At 38.1% G+C, this 16,881-nt stretch overlaps 1 non-coding gene across 1 annotated transcript; it reads right to left on the bottom strand.

The window, feature by feature from the left end:
• Positions 1-3,381: 3,381 nt before the first annotated feature.
• Positions 3,382-3,484, bottom strand: LOC117706492 (U6 spliceosomal RNA). Its single transcript, XR_004606575.1, has one exon. It is a non-coding gene; the product is annotated as a U6 spliceosomal RNA (small nuclear RNA).
• Between the last annotated feature and the right edge of the window lie 13,397 nt (positions 3,485-16,881).

The following is a 16,881-nucleotide window of genomic DNA, read 5'->3' as shown; positions in this document are numbered from 1 at the left end:
GAAGGACATAAATAACACTCTCAAAAAAATTGAGGAGAACACAGATAAACAGGTAGAAGCCCTTAAAAAAGGAAACACAAAAATCTCTTAAAGAATTACAAGAGAACACAACCAAACAGGTGAAAGAAATAAACAAAACCATCCAGGACATAAAAATGGAAGTAGAAAAAATAAAGAAATCACAAAGGGACACTACTGTGGAGATAAAAAAAAAAAAAAAAAAAAAAAAAAAAAAAAAAAAAAACCTAGGAAAGAAATCAAGAGTCATAGCATCACCTACAGAATACAAGAGATAGAAGAGAGAATCTCAGGTACAGACGATACTATAGAAAATATTGACACAACTGTCAAAGAAAACACAAAATGCAAAAAGTTCTTAACACAAAACATCCAGGAAATCCAGGACACAATGAGAAGACCAAACTAAGGATAATAGGTATAGATGAGAGTGAAGATTCCCAACTTAAAAGGCCAATAAATATCTTCAACAAAATTATTGAAGAAAACTTCCCTAACCTAAAGAACAAGATGCCCATAAACATACAAGAAGCCTACAAAATGCCAAATAGACTAGACCAGAAAAGAAATACCTCCCATCACATAATAATCAAAACACCAAGTGCACAAAACAAAGAAAGAATATTAAATGCAGTAAGGGGAAAAGGCAAAGTAACAAATAAAGGCAAAGCTATCAGAATTACACCAGATACTATAAAAGCAAGATCCTGGACAGATGTCATACAAACTTGAAGAGAACAAATATGCCAGCCCAGGCTACTATACCCAGGAAAACTCTCAATTACCATAGATGGAGAAACCAAGATATTCCATGACAAAACCAAATTTATCCAATATCTTTCCACAAACACAGCACTACAAAGGATAATAGTGCTTTAATATAAGGAGGGAAATTATACCCTAGAAAGAGCAAGAAAGTAATCCTCTTCTAACAAATCCAAAAGAAGATAGCCACACAAACAATGCCACTCCTAATAACAAAATTAACAGGAAGCAACAATCTCCTCTCCTTAATATCTCTTAACATCAATGAACTCAATTACCCAATAAAAAGACATAGGCTAATGGACTGGATACGTAAACAGGGCCAAGCATTTTGCTGCATACAAGAAACTCACCTCAGTGACAAAGACAGACACTACCTTAGAGTAAAAGGCTGGAAAACAATTTTTCAAGCAAATGGTCTTAAGAAACAAGGTGGAGTAGCCATTCTAAAACCTCCAGCCTAAAACACAAAGGGAGGCACTCATGGCTCCACCAGGATAGGTAGTTGAGGGTGGCCTTGCCTGGCATCAGTGAAATTAGAGGGCCTTGGTGCCTGAAAGTTTGTATTCCTAGTGTTGGGGAATTTGAGAGCAGGGAGGCAGGAGTGGGAAGATGGTGGGTGCACACCCTTATAGAAATAGGAGAAGGGGAATGAGATAAGGGGTTTGGGGGGAATGGGAGAGGAGATAACATTGAAAGGTAAATAAATAAAACATCCAATTTAAAAACACAAATAATAGGCCTGGCAATTGTAGTTGAGAAGTCCAGATTTTTTGTCAACAATTTATTGCAGGGATTTCATATAATCCTCAAGGACAAGGTATTGTGAAAGAGGCCCATGGAACTTTAAAAAAAATTAGTGAGACATACTGTTGCTCAAACAAAGAATAATGCCAAAGTATATGGCTTGAATCTGCAAATGGACCCCCAGACAGAGTTATCAAACTAACAGACTAGTAAGCCAGGATGGGTAAGATTCTGCACAAAGACTTACCAACCTAAGACAGAAGTACATTGCCTTTGATAATGCATATTCCATGATGGGTAAGGAAGGAATTCTTGTTAGACCGACCTAAGACAAGTTCAGTCTTGTTAATAAAATAAAAAGGGGGGAGAGGTGGAGAGCCTTTGGGGCTGCTTAGCAAGAAGCTGACATTGGCCAAGGACAAGAAAAAGGGCTGCTTGGCAGGAATATGACATTGACCAAGGAAAAGGAAGTAGGCTTCAAGCAGGAATCTGACATTAGGCTAGAACAAAGAAGAAATTTCAGGTAGGAGTCTAAATCGTAGGCTACAACAAAGAAGTAATCTCAGGCAGGAATCTAAATATTAGGCCCAAACAAAGAAGTAATTTCAGACAGGAATCTAAATTTTAGACTAGAATAAGAAAGTAGGCTTCAGACATGAAAATGACCTTGGGCTAGGATAGGGAAGTAGACTCAGATACTTTGGTCATCCTGATAAGCTCTTAGGAATAGGGATCACGGGAGTGTTCACAAAACTTTGTTTATTGACTTGCTTGTTCTTTGACTATTTCTGTTTATTGTCTTGCTTGTTCCTTGACTATCTGCATCTATTGTATTGCTAGACCCTAGACCTAGAACTGACCTTAATTACATGCATGTAATCAAAATGGTATAAAAGCATAAAGAAAGAGGGGGTATAGGATAGGGGGTTCTAGGGAGGGGAAATTGGGAAAGGGGGTGACATCTATATTGTAAATAAATAAAATATCCAATAAAAATAAAATAAAAAATAAATTTAATTACAAAGCCAAAAGCCACTGTCTTGAACACAGAATATTGATGTACAGAGAATGAGTTGAGGTTGTAAATAAAGGAAAATTGTTTTTGAGCAGCGTGTAATATACAGTATGTAGAAATAGCACAATAAGCTTCATTAAAACATGCAATAAATATATATTAATAAAAAACAAAAGATAAAAAATACAACTTATTTTACTATATACATTCTTTTTAGATGAAGGTTCTCCTCAAAAATTTACTCCTTAAAAATGAAAGAAAAATTCTTTTAGCTTCTTTTTTCCCCCCATTAATTAATTTGTTTATTCACTTTACATCCTGGTCACTGTTCTCCATATTCACCCCTCACACAGTCTCTCCCTCAATTTGGAAGCCCCTCCTGGGTATCCCTGACCCTGGTACATCAAGTCCCTTCAGGGTTAGGCACATCCTCTCTCACTGAGGCCAGTCAAGGCAGCCAGCAAGGGGAACAGACAGGCAATATATTTAGAGACAGCCCCTGCTCCAGCTGTTGAAGGTCCCACATGAAGACCAAGTGGCACATCAGCTACATACGTGTGGGGGAGATGGGTAGGGGGAGTCTGGGTCCATCTGGTGTATGCTTTTCAGTTGATGGTTCGGTTTCTGGAAAACCCCAAGAATCCAAGATAGTTGACTCTGTTGATCTTCCTGTGGCGTTCCTATCTTCTTCAGGACCCTCAAGCCTTCTGCTAACTCTCCAGAAGAGTCCCCATGCTCAGTCCAATGTTTGGCATCTGTTTCATTCAGCTGCTGGGTCTCTTAAAGGACAGTTATGTCATGGTAGGCTCCTATCTGCAAACATAGCAGAGTATCATAAAAATATGGAATGCTTCACAACTTTGCATGGAATTTTTGTGCAGGGGACATACTAATCTTCTCTGTATTGTGCCAGTTTTAGTATATGTGCTCTGGAAGCATGCACTTGTTTGGGCTTTGTTAATGCTGATTCCTAAATGGATTCTGAACACTGTACAAAATCCCCCATGGAGACAGACTCCATTGTTGTATTTAGGGTCGTGTTTCCACGACCCTAAACACTATTGCCTTCTGCTTCTTTTTTTTTTTTCAACTAGAACATTATCTAAGGCCAAATATTGCCATAGCCTGTCTGAAGAATTATCTCTCAAGTAGTATACAGTTAAATAAGCTGCTAGGCACTGGGACAGGATGCCTGGAAGTGGCTCATGAAGTTTCTATCCCTAGAGGAACCCAAAAGTAAAGCTCAGTTAAGAAGAGGCTGTACACACAGAGGTGGGGAGCTCAGTATGACTCAGGATTTAATGCCCTGGCACACACCTCAAGACCAAGTTCTGACCTCCTTCCAAGACACCTAGTGGAAGCTTGTAAAAATGATGAGTAATGTCTACTAGTAAAATAGAAAAGATCAAACAAAATAGAGTGTTGAAGGAAGGAAGTAAATGTTCCAGAACAGTGGATATTCCCAAATTAATGTATTACATGGGACTTGAGAGACCACCAGTTGACTTTCTTTGGGAGAGGCTGGAGAACATTTTGTTGACTATGGTGCTAAAGAGGATACTAAGCAAAGATAGAATTACTGAGAAGGTTCTTAATGGCTGCCCTGAAGACCAAGGCTGATGGCAGATACTAGTATTCTGGAACTTGTCACTGTGGAGAAAAGATTCAAGAGGAAATGAAAATTAATAGCAGCATTTGGTTGTCACATAGTCAATATGTTGTAAGAAATGTAAATGGTTGTCAGGTTGAAAGGGCTTCTAGGACATAATGATATTCTAAAAATGGCTCATAAGACATGCTTTTTAAAAGCAAGGAACACAAGAAGGGCCTCTAGGTAGTCAATAAGAAAATGGGGGCAAACAGAAAGGTAAACTACACATGAACAGAGGTGATACTATGTAACTGGAGAAAAAGGAGTATATCATGATGACTAATTGTGGAATTCATTAGTACTCCACTGTGGAATTAGAGTAATTGTGTTATTTTAAGAACAACATACTTGGAGACTTAGACACTGAAAACATCTAAAATGAATAGTAGAAAAATAAATACTGATTATAAACTCAAGACTGGCAACTACATAGTAGAGCTTATTGTACATATCTTTTAAATCTTTCTTCAGAAAAATCATGAGTCTTCCTAATGGAACCTAGTATCACACTGGTGAGTGTGAGTCTTCTTTACTCAATGTCTGATTCAAATGCTAACATTTCCTGGGAACCTCCTTAGTTCCAGACACACCCAGATACAATGTTTTGCTAGCCATCTGGTCAAGTCCATTGCCTGGTCAAGGTGACACATAAAATTTGCCATGACAAGTGCATCCAGCATTTGAATTCTCTATAATTTTTCTTTTGTAGGAATAACTAATTCAGAAACCTGCCATCTGAATACTGAAAATGTTCTAATCATACGTCCAAAGAAAAAGTGCCTAAGAATTTCCACACCATGATAGTAGCTCATGGCCTGTGATTACAGGGTGGAACATAGGAGCACAGCTCCCTTCTCAAAATGGGATGATTTCACCAGTAGGGTTATATCTCTCTCTTCCCATAAAAATATGGTGAGGCAGAAAGTTTGTAACACCACCTTTGGATAGATAGTCTCAGACTTTTTCTGCTCAGTTTTCCAAATATCAGATGTTTTTGAATAGCTATCTTATTAAATTCATCACATAAATTCTCTTCTTTTAGATCTTCTTCAGGGAAACCACACTTTTAAGACAGAGTCTTGGAGAGTATGTCATACAAACAACCTGTTGAAAATAGTTTCAGGCTCTCCTCATCAGCATATCCCAGCCCACACCTCTGGCAGAAGTCTCCTACTGAGCCAGAGACCAGATCCTTAACCCTAGGAGCTAGGCTTGCACCCTGAACCCAAAATAAGACTGCACCCCACCCTGCACACACCTGCCCAGCATAACCACAAGAGCCCCTCCTCTCCTTGTCACCATATTCCAGCCCACATCTCCATCAGAAGCTTCCTACTCTACTAGAGGCCATGCTAGCAAGCATCCTGAATCCCAGAGGCCTCTGGACAGATCAGAGGACACACATATAGTCAGAACTCCATCCCCCAACTTGAGCAACAACACTCCTGCTGGACAAGAGGCCACCCTAGCCATCAAAAGTCCAACCCCCAACTAGAGTGGATACCCGCTACTCAATCTCAGGCTATTCTGGCCAGAAGACCAAAAAGGAAACACAAACCAAGATAGAAAAGAAAGCACACATCCAACAAAAAAAAAATCCAGAAATCAGCACTTAGACTAAGAAATGTAGATGCCTAAATGTCAGTATAAGAACAAAAACAACATCCAGGACAATATATCACTAAGAGAAGCCAGCTAGTCTACTACAGCAAACCCTGGATATTCCAACACAGCTAAGCACAAGAAAAACCAACTTCATAAACATAATAGCAGTCCTTAAGGAAAAATGAATAAATCCCTTAAAAAATTGAAGATAAGATAATCAAAAAAACAGAGAAAATTAATAAATCCCATTTTTAAATGTCAAGAAAGCCAAGAGAAAACAAAAAGTTGAAGGAAAAAAATAAAACTGTTCAGGACCTGAATATGAAAATAGAATAAAGAAAACACAAACTGTGGTAAATCTGGAAATGGAAAATCTAGGAAAGTGAACAGGAACTATACAGATGCAAGCATTACTGACACAATAAAAGAGATGGAATAGAAACTTTCTGAAGTGGAAACTTCTAGTTTCTTTAGAAAGTTATTTATGTCAAATGATATTTGCTGAGGCACAAAGGTGAAAGGATATCTTGGTAAAGCAGACACAGAAAAGAATGTTTGCCTGAAGCAGACACAGGTGAAAGGAAGTTTTTCTGGAACAGACATGGGAAAGAATGTTTTCCTGAAACAGACACAGGTTTAAAAAAAAGTGTTTCAATATAGCAAACATGTGGAAGGACATGTGATGGAGGATTATAAATATGACCCCCACAGACAGTAAGAGATGAGCACTGATCATTGGTTTGGTTTCCTCTACCTTGATAGTCTTCACTAAAGACACAGATATATTGGTTCACCTTACATAGTGTTGTTGAGTTCAACTTGTAGTAGCACTGCCATTAAGAAAAACTGGCCTATGAACTGCTCGTGACATTCCTGTGGCAGCTTGCTGCTTCCACAGCCTCACCTCAGGCTGGTTGGCAAGCCTTGCAGTTCCTTCAGGATTGAACTAGATGCTGGTTCATGCCTGGTGTCTGTTTGCCCAAAGGACTGGACTGTAGTTGCCAGTTCATATGTGGTATCTCCCTGTCTAGTGGACTTGTTTGCAGCTGTTGAATCATGTTTGGTGTTTGGTATGGGACTGAACTGCTGATAAAGAAGATTGAACTCACCTCCAAGGAACTATTGCTGAACACGTCCACTTCCCCCATGTCCTAATAACTTTTCTCTTCCCTACCTCTGCTGGGTAGTAGGCTAGAACAGAGGTTGAGCCCATTAAAATTAAGTTGCAACAAATTTATGCCAACTCTCAGACTGTGGATGATTGAAGAAAATGTAAAAATTTCCTGATATAAAACATCCAGGAAATCTGAAACACCACCAAAAGACCAAATCTAAGAATAATAGGAATAGAAGAAGACTCCAGCTCAAAGGCTTAGAAAATATTTTTAACAAAATCATAGAAAAAAAATTTTCTAACCTAAAGAAGGAAATGCTTACAAAGGTACAAGAAGCTTATAGAACAACAGATAGAATGAATAAGAAAAGAGAGTCTACATAACAATCAAAACACTAAACAGAAGAAAGAATTAAATGTCGCAAGAGAAAAAAGCCAAGTAACATATGTAGCCAGACCTATAAGAATTGTACTCTACTTCTCAGTTGTGACTCTAAAAGCCAGAAGTGCCTGGAAAGATGTCCTATAGTCTCCAAGAGATGGCAGATGTCAACCCAGACTACTATATACAGCAAAACTTTCAATCACCATAGATGGAAAAAAACAGATTTCATCACAAATCGAATTTAAACAATATCTATCTACCAATCCTGCCCTACAAAAGGTACTAGAAGGAAAACTCCAGTGCAAGAAAGTTAGTTACACACAAAAAATTACAGTAAATAAATACTCTCACACCAACATAACCCAAAGAAGGAACACACACACACACACACACACTACCGACAACAACAACTACAACAAAGTTATAAGAGTTAACAATCATTGGTCATTGATATCTCTTAATATAAATTTCCAGTAAAAAGAAACAGACTAACAGAATAGATGCAAAATAAAGATCCATTCTTCTGCTCCATGTAAGAATCACACCTCAACATGAAAGACATTACCTTTCTTTCATGAGTTGGAAAAATATTTTCCAAGCAAATGGTTTCATGAAGCAAGCTGGTGTAGCTTTTCTAACAAAATAGACTGTAACCCAAAGTTCATCAAAAGAGATAAGGAAAGATACTTCTGACTCATCAAAAGAAAATTCACCACCATGCTTCTCAACATCTATGTCCCAAGGCCACCTGTATTTAAAAAAAAAAAAAACTTAAATTATAAAAGAAACATTACATATTTGTAAAAGAAACATTACTAAAGCTTTCATCATACACCAAACCTCATACATTGATAATGGGAGACTTCAATAACTTACTCTCACTAATGGACAGATCACCTAACAAAAATTAAACAGAAATAATGAAGCTAACAGATATTATGACTCAAATGGACCTAACAGATATCCATAGAACGTCATACTCAAACACAAAAGAATATACATTTTTCTCAGCACCTCACAAGACTTTCTCAAATATTGAATACATGCTTGGCCACAAAGGAAGTCTCAACAGATACAAGAAAATTTAAATAACCCCTTGAAACCTCTCAAACAACCAAGGATTAAAGCTGGATTTCAACAATGACAGAAACACCATAGAAACTGAACAATTCTTTATTGAATGACCACTGGGTAGAGGTATAAATAAAGAAAAAAATTTAAAACTTCCCAAAATTCAATGAAAATTGATACACAACATATCAAAACTTATGGGACACAATGAGCGCTGTGCTAAAAGAAAAAAAGGGAAAGTTCATAGCATTAACTACCTTCATAAAGAAATTGGAAAGCTATCATACTAGCACCATAACAGAACATATGAAATCTCTAGAGCAAAAAGAAGCAAACACACCCAAGAGGAGTAGACAGCAGGAAATACTCAAACTCGGGACTGAAATCTATCAATTAGAAACAAAGTGATTAACACAAAGAACCAATGAAGCCAATAGCTGGTTCTTTGAGAAAATCAACAACATAAATAAACTTTTATCCAAACTAAAAGCCTGAGAGAGAATATCCAAATTAAAATCAGAAACAAAAAGGGGGACATAACAACAGACACCAAGGAAATCCAAAAAATCATTAGGTCATACTTCAAAAACCTATAACTCCACAAAATTGGAAAATCTAAAAGAAATGGACACTTTCCTTAATAAATACCACTTACCAAAGTTAAATAAAAATCAGATAAACAATCTTAATAGATCTATATACCCACAGAAATAAAAGAAGTCATTAAAAGTTTCCCAACCAAAAACAGCCCAGGGCCAGATGGTTTTAGTGCAGATTCTACCAGACCTTAAGAGAAAAGTCCATTCCTATACTCCTCAAATTATGCCAAAAAATAAAAATAGAAGGAACACTGCCAAATTAATTACATGAGGCCACAGTCACCCTGATACCTAGGTCACACAAAAATTCAACCAAAAAACCAGAATTTCAGACCAATTTCCCTCACGAATATTGAAGTAAAACCGCTCAACAAAGTATTTGCAAAGTGAATCTAAGAACACATTAAAGAACACTTCCAACATGATCCAGTTTCTATGCAGAGATGCAGAGATAGTTCAATATATGAAAATCTGTCAGTGTAATCTACTATATAAACCAACTGAAAGAGAAAAACACATGATCATCTCATCAGATGATGAAAAGCCTTTGAAAAAATCTAACACCCCTTCATGATAAAAGTCTAGGAGAGATCAGAGATACAAAGGACATGCCTAAACATAATAAAGGTAATTTACAAGAACCTGACAGCCAACATCCAAATTAAATGGAGAGAAACTTAAAGCAATTCCACTAGTTCACAGACATTTAGCATCTGTGTATATAGCTTCAGTTTCTGAAAACTTCTATGAGTCCTGCTTAGTTGATTCTGTGAGCCATGTTCTTCAATTGTCCTCAATCCCTCCTGCTCCAACAATCCTTCTGTGGGTTCTCCAAGTTGTGCCTAATGTTTGATGTTTGGTTGTGTGTCTCTGCATATGTTCCCATATATTGCTGAATAAGCCCTCTCTGATTGCTGAGTTCCAGCCTTAGCTTGAGAGAGTCCTGAGGAAGAGCTGAATGGGAGGAGTGGAAGAAAGATTTAAAGTCAGTGATGAATGTAAGTTGACAGCTCTATGATCTGCTCAAGATAGCTCTCTTGCAAACCAAAACCGTCTTCTGTTTGCATAAGCTACCTCCTTAAAAATTGCATATAACTTTAATCATTTACTCCAGGTTCCCTTTTGATCATTCTATGAGTTAGCATTTTATGACCCCTTGACTCTTAGGAATAGAAACTGAGATACAGAGCACATTCAAAGCAAACGAACCAGACAAGTACACTTGTTTTAACATAGTAAGCCCTGTGTGGTTCAGGTTATTTTTATGTGAGAAAGTTATCTCTAAATATATATATATATATATATATATATATATATATATATATATATATATATATTTATATTTATATTTATATTTATATTTATATTTATATAATGCCTTTGTTCTTTCAGGTCCATGAAGCCCCTCATACAATTCAAACTGCATCCTTATATTTTTATAGTTGAGAAATTCTGTAAAGAACCATTTTTTCACTGATTTATGTATTTTTGAACTCATGTTTATAGAGTTTTTCCCACAACCTTAAAGGCTATCCTAAAGGTCACAATATCACCATTTTCCTGAAGATTACCTGACATATTCTTGCTTTCTGGAATTGTGCTGTTTCTAATTATCATGGAGTCATTAACCTCAGCAGGAAAGACACTCCCTGATAACCTTGACAGGAAGAACATTCTCCAAAAGAGGAATGTGACATAAAATATTCCCAATCTGTAGAATGTTGTTTTGTCTTATTGATAGTGTCTTTTGAAAAAGCTTTTTATGAGGTTTCATTTATTAATTCTTGATCTTAGTGCCTTAGCTATTTGTGTTCTGTTCAGAAAGTTATTTTTTATGCCAATTCATTTAAGACTATTGACTATGTTCTCTTCTCTCAGGTTCAGTGGGTCTGGTTTTATGTTAGCATCTTTGATCCAGTGAAGAGTCTCTGCCTACGTGTTCTTCTGGCTGTTATATCCTGCACAAGAGCAGAGAATATCCTCCAGAGTTTGGAATATGGAATACAGCAACGAATCCACTGTGTGGAGCTGACAGAAGGCGGCTATCATCCTTGCAGCCATCTTGAGCCATATACCCTGACTAGCGACTTGATTGCATTAGCCTAAAACAGCTGAGCACACTCTGAAAACATCTTGTTTCTGATACCCAGGATTTTCCCTTGGGTATGTGAGACTTAAACGTGTGTGACTTAAGGTTGTGACTTAGAGATCAGATTTAGAGACAAGACCTAAGGGCATGATTAAATGCGTGACTTAGAGGCGTGGCTTAGAAGTGAGACATATAAAAGGTGAGAGGCAGACAGAAGAGTTCAGAACAATTTGGAGTATCAGAGAATCAGACACTTCAGAGAGTACAACTTGGAACTAGGAATTAGGTTAGACAGTACAACTTAGAGTACAACTTGGAACTAAAAATTAGGTTAGAGAGAACAACTTGGAGTTAGTGATTATTAAGTATTGAGAACTTGGAAGAAGTAACTTGAAAGTTGGAGGCACTAGGGACTAGGAACTAGGGACTAGGAACTCAAGACTTGGAACTTCGAGAGAAAAGAGACTGAAGAATAAATGGGATTGAATCACACTCTGTCTGGTCTCCATTCCTCATCTGTCCTTACTCTCTCTCTCTCTTGCTGAACCCCAACCCGAAGATGTGAGCAGCTTGGGGCAGTGCGGGCTAACAAGTTAGTCCCCAAGGCTTTTGGCAGTGCAGGTTCCAACATTGACCAAACGGTCTGAGACATTTCTGGCCCCCAAGCGTGGGGCAGCTTGGGCTGCAACAATCCGCCAGGGGTTTAGCAAAAAGGATGAAGTAGTATTGTATCTGTGGGAACTGAGGGAGTAGGACATTCCTCAGGTGGGAGATCTATCTGTTCTGGCTGGCATGGTCTTCTCTTCAAGAATCTATTTTCAATTTTAAAAATTAAATTAAAAAGAAAAAAAGGCTTATGAGTAATACTGAAAGATCCCCTTTCAATTTAAAGTCACTTGGGCATTTATTGGGACTGATATCAAAATGCTTATAAAACATAAGAAGGATGCCAATCATGAAGAAGAGAGAGCTAATTCTTTGAATGAATAAAATCTGGATAATTAAATATTAAAATTGGTAAGAGGCAAAACCAGAGTTCACCCCCTTCTGCTGTCTCCCCTTCCCCCTGTTCAGGCAAAATCAAAAGTAAAAACAGTGGCAAGGATAACTATGGTGACTCCCTTAGGTATCTTACTGGAGCCTTATTTAGATAAGTGTTCTTCATTTGTTAGGAGCCAGTTACCTGCTTCTCTAGCGGAGTAAAAGTTTGCCTACGAGGCAGGGTTTAAACAGGTCAGGGGTTGCTGGCCTGGCAAGATGTTCTGTGGGTAGGCAGATGTCCTGGCCTGATGAGGAATGGAACAATAAGATGAGATACATTTGAGGTTCAAGGTGAGGGGCTGGATATTCTACTAACCTTGGTGGAAGAAATAGGGAGGCCTCCTGTTGGGAACAGATATCCAATATGTTTGTCAGCCATTAATTCTGCTAGCTTGTGGTTTTGTTTCCTATGGTCCTGTGGGGTATAAAAAGGCTGTATCAAATAAACTCGAGGCTTCAGTATTCACCAACAATCCTCCCAAATCTATCTCTTGTCTCTGTGTCTTCTTTCTGCCCTTCCTCTCTTTAATTCTTGCTCCCCCATCAGGAACTGTTCAATGCTCCAGCACATCTACTGTCTAAAGGTGGTTTTGAAGAATGGAGTGAGAAATTTGATAGTCAATGTAATCTTAAATTCCCTCTGCTTTCTAATGAGGATTTAGGAAAGCCTATGAAAATGCCAAGTATAAGACTTGGGCAAGCTAGGCCATGACAGGGATTGTTAACCAATTCCTCCCTGGCATCATGATCCCCACTTAGTATTTCCAACGCACTAATCAATCGATTAAAAAATCCAAGAGAGAAGGCATTGGACAGTTTTTGAAAACTATCTCAGGAGGCAAGAAAAGAACTACAGATATTTGAATCCAGGCTAAAAAGGACATTTTTGTTTTATGTGTATTTTTGCTGCCTTTAAACGGATTTCCCCAACTAAATTGTCTTCTATAGGTATTAAAGCACAAAGTGATAAACCTTTGGAATTAATTTATTTATACTATAAGGGCCATAAATTACTGTTTGCATGACTTTTCCTGCTCAATTAATAAATCAGGGGAGGAGAACCTGATTACGACAATTATATTAATTTGATCTTTATTATATTAAGTTACACTCGACTCACAATCAGTTTTTAAGAGCACTACAGAACTCTGCCATTTTCAAATTTCATTTGCAGATTATAATGGTAGAATAGAAAATCATTATCCAACTGGAAATGTACACTATTTTTTCACACAAACTAAATTTTTGATTTAAAAAAATTGTCCAACCTTTTCTCATTCTACAGGCAAATACTTATTTTATTGATGGTTCATCTAATGGTAGGAGAGTTTTGTGTTCCAAGTATTCATCAATTAATGCTTTCTTTTTTCAGCACAACAGGTAAAACTAGGTTTTTGATTAATCTATTATGGTTAATTATAAACAAATATTGTTTCCAATCCTAATTTTTATTTCCATCAATAGACTCATATTTATGCATACTCTAACCTCACCTTAGTTTTGCTGCAGAAAGAAATCAGCAAGCTGATTAATTGAGATGCCTTATTTTTACTTCTCCTGAAGAAAATTGGGGAAGGGTATACATCTGCCATTGCAGATAGATTCAATGAAACTTTCTGGATTCCTCTTCAACTCCTCTTGTGCTGGGACTTCAATGTATATTGTGGGAAGTGGAGGGACAGTGAAAGTGACCAGAAGGATAGCAAACCTCCAACTAAACAACAAAATGAGGTATTGATCATATCATCAGAAGTCATGTCTGCTTATCAAGTTTGAAACGAGCGCCCCCCAAATCCCTTTTCGCCCGCGAATAAGGACAGGAGGCGGTAATCGGGTGTACTGCGACGAGGACCTTTTACTATTCCACACGGTAAAGCAGAAAGACGGAAGAAACCGGAAGCGGCTCGCTTAAATACACCCTAGAGTGACGTATTCACTTCTGAATGGCTGTTCGCTCACCACCCAATATTACGCCTCAGGATAGGCCAGTGACTTGGCACTCTTTCTGCCTAGCAGCTGCGCAGAATAATTGTTTACTGCTGGGGAAACACGAGGCCAATGCCATCTTGGAAAATGCAAATGTGTAGCCACTGAAACAGCGGCTCACTACAAAGTTAAAGCCCCATACACCACGAATGAAGTTATTCTATCAAACATAGAGCCTATGTCACCTGAGAATATTTCTGGCAATGCTTTGACCTATGCATCTGCAGTGAGTACCTCTAAACATAAATATTGGTCCTCAGCCTCCTTTGCTTCAAGTTGTAGATTGGATGGGTCTAGCTCCTATTATCTTTATTAATGACTCTGTGATTATGCCTGGACCATAATAGACTCATTCACTCATCTGTGGAGGAAACTGTGTTTAATTTTTCATTGGGATTTAAATCACTTCTTATTTTCATAACACCTCATAACTTTTTTATTTCTCTTAAAAAGATTTACATTCTACAAAATACCAGAACAACTAGCCATATAGGGCTCTTTTCAAGCTATTCTCTAGATTTTTCTGATCAATATAATAATATACTGAACATAGCTTAGATTGTATCCCTGCTCTTGGTGGCAGAATATTACACACAATGTTTTCACTGTTCTAATATTATTTCTTATGTTTATAATTTGATTACATATAAGATACTGATGTAACAAGTAAAAATTAGATTTATCTACAACATATCAAATCAAAACCACTCTGGATATCCTGCATTTAAAAAGCAAAAAGGGAAGAGATGTTGGAATATGGTCAAAGAATGAAATCATGTGAGACTTCTGAGTACTTGTTAAAAAAAAAAACTCCAAGAAACCAAGGTAAGAGTCCTGTGACCTCAGTTTCTTGATAAACATGAAGTTCTTGGATTATGGTTTCATGCTCCTCCCAGGTACAGTGGATAGGTAGGAGTCAGTTTACCGAAGATTTTTCATTATGATTGGTTACTGTTATTTGTTATGTTCCTCTGTGTTGTTTGTTTATGCTCCATGTACTTGTCCACCACAGGTAGCTTGTCTGCCATGTGTGGTTTGCTGTGTGATTGTACACATTACTCACATGGTTATTATTACCCCTCAGTATAAATTATTAAGATGGCTATTGCATGAAACTTTAGTTTGCCTTTTTTATCAACTCTATTCTCCTGGGTCCCACCTACCACTTCTAGAACATAAATAGGGGGAGGGGATAAAATGCAATGCAAAATTGTGAGGGTAGAAAACTTGATATACTATACACTATAACTTAAGTCTACAAAGGCAATAAAGAATGGATGACATTTTAAAAATCTTGATACGAGGCATGGTGACAAACACTTTTCATCCCAGCACTGAGGAGACAGAGGCAGGTGGATCTCTGAGTTAGAGAGTTCCAGAACAGTCAGGGCTACACAGAGAAACTCTGTCTCAAAACAAACTAAAATAAACAAACAAAAAAGTGAAACAAAGAAACAAAAACAAACAGCAGGAGTGGCAGCAGGAGGAGGAAGAGGAACAGGAGGAGGAGGAAGCAGAGGAGGAGAAGGAAGCAGAGAAGGAGGAGCAAGCAGAGGAAGTGGAGGGGAAAGAGGAGGAGGGGAGGAGGAGGAGAACTGTCAACTTTGGTACAGACCAGTTTTGTTCCTTCCTGTTGACTCTTATCATCTCTTCCTCTAGCTCATTCCCACCCCTTTGTGTCAGTTGCCTATACCTAGAAACACTTTCTACCAGAGACCCCACCCCCACCCCAGGAGAAACACCAAGCTGAGACTCAAGTAGGTGATTTTCACTCTCCTTTCTGGCCTCCATTACAGTATTGCCTGTTTCAAGTACCCCTCCTTCTACCTCAACTCCATATACTGAATACTCCCTCCAGCTCTTGGTACAGATCAAAGGTGCTCCTACTCCTATGTCTCCAAACATAACATTCTCTTTGTCTTACCACTATTAGTATTTGTATTTTTATGGTGGTGGATCTGGATTTAGGATTATTGAGATGATTCTAGGTGTTGATATCTGATTAATGTGTGTTTTTGTTACCTTTTTGTGATCTTGTGAAGGTGTGGTGGCTGTCAGTGGATGGCAAAAAGGAATAGAGATGGGCCACGAAAAAAGGCTGAGAGAGTCCACAGGAATGCGCTAAGGTGATCCTGTTCAATTGAAAGGAGGAGATTCCCCAGAAATTTGGGGATGTGGTGGGAGGAAGGGGCTCATGCAAATAGATTGCAATAAAACAAAGAGTATGTCTGGAGAGAAATGTATGCTAGGGCTAGGAGGACCCAGAGTGGAAGTCCCTATGGGATGGAGGTAGAGTCGAAGAAGGGGCACCTGTAATCCAGCAGCTACGGGACTAGGAGTGAATATGAAATTGTAACAGAAGATAGAAAGGAGAATGAAAATTGCCTTTCTGAGTCCAAGCCCAGTGTGGCTCTACGAACCCCAGGTAAAAAATTTCCAGTTATCAACAGCTGACACAAAGGAACGGGAATGGGATAGAAGGGAAGGCTGAGAGGGTCCACAGATAGCCTCAGATCCCCCATTGAAAAACATATAAGATTAATAACCTGTTAAGACTAATGAGATTTCAGGAAAGATTATCACCTCCAAATCAGCCTTCTCTCGTGTGATTTGTCTGAACTCATAAGTGGCATGGACATCTGGCCAATCATGAAAAGTGAAATTGATAACCCACTTAGCTTGAGTTTAGTGACGTACTTATGGAGCTCAGAGTAGCTCTCACATAGCTAATCTTTTCAAACCAGGATGATTTCCAAAAATCCTCTTGTATAACCCACTGTGCTGACCCATCTATT

Source organism: Arvicanthis niloticus, chromosome 3 (assembly GCF_011762505.2).
Source record: "Arvicanthis niloticus isolate mArvNil1 chromosome 3, mArvNil1.pat.X, whole genome shotgun sequence".
Lineage (NCBI taxonomy): Eukaryota > Metazoa > Chordata > Mammalia > Rodentia > Muridae > Arvicanthis > Arvicanthis niloticus.
This window is presented reverse-complemented; position numbering and strand designations above follow the sequence as displayed.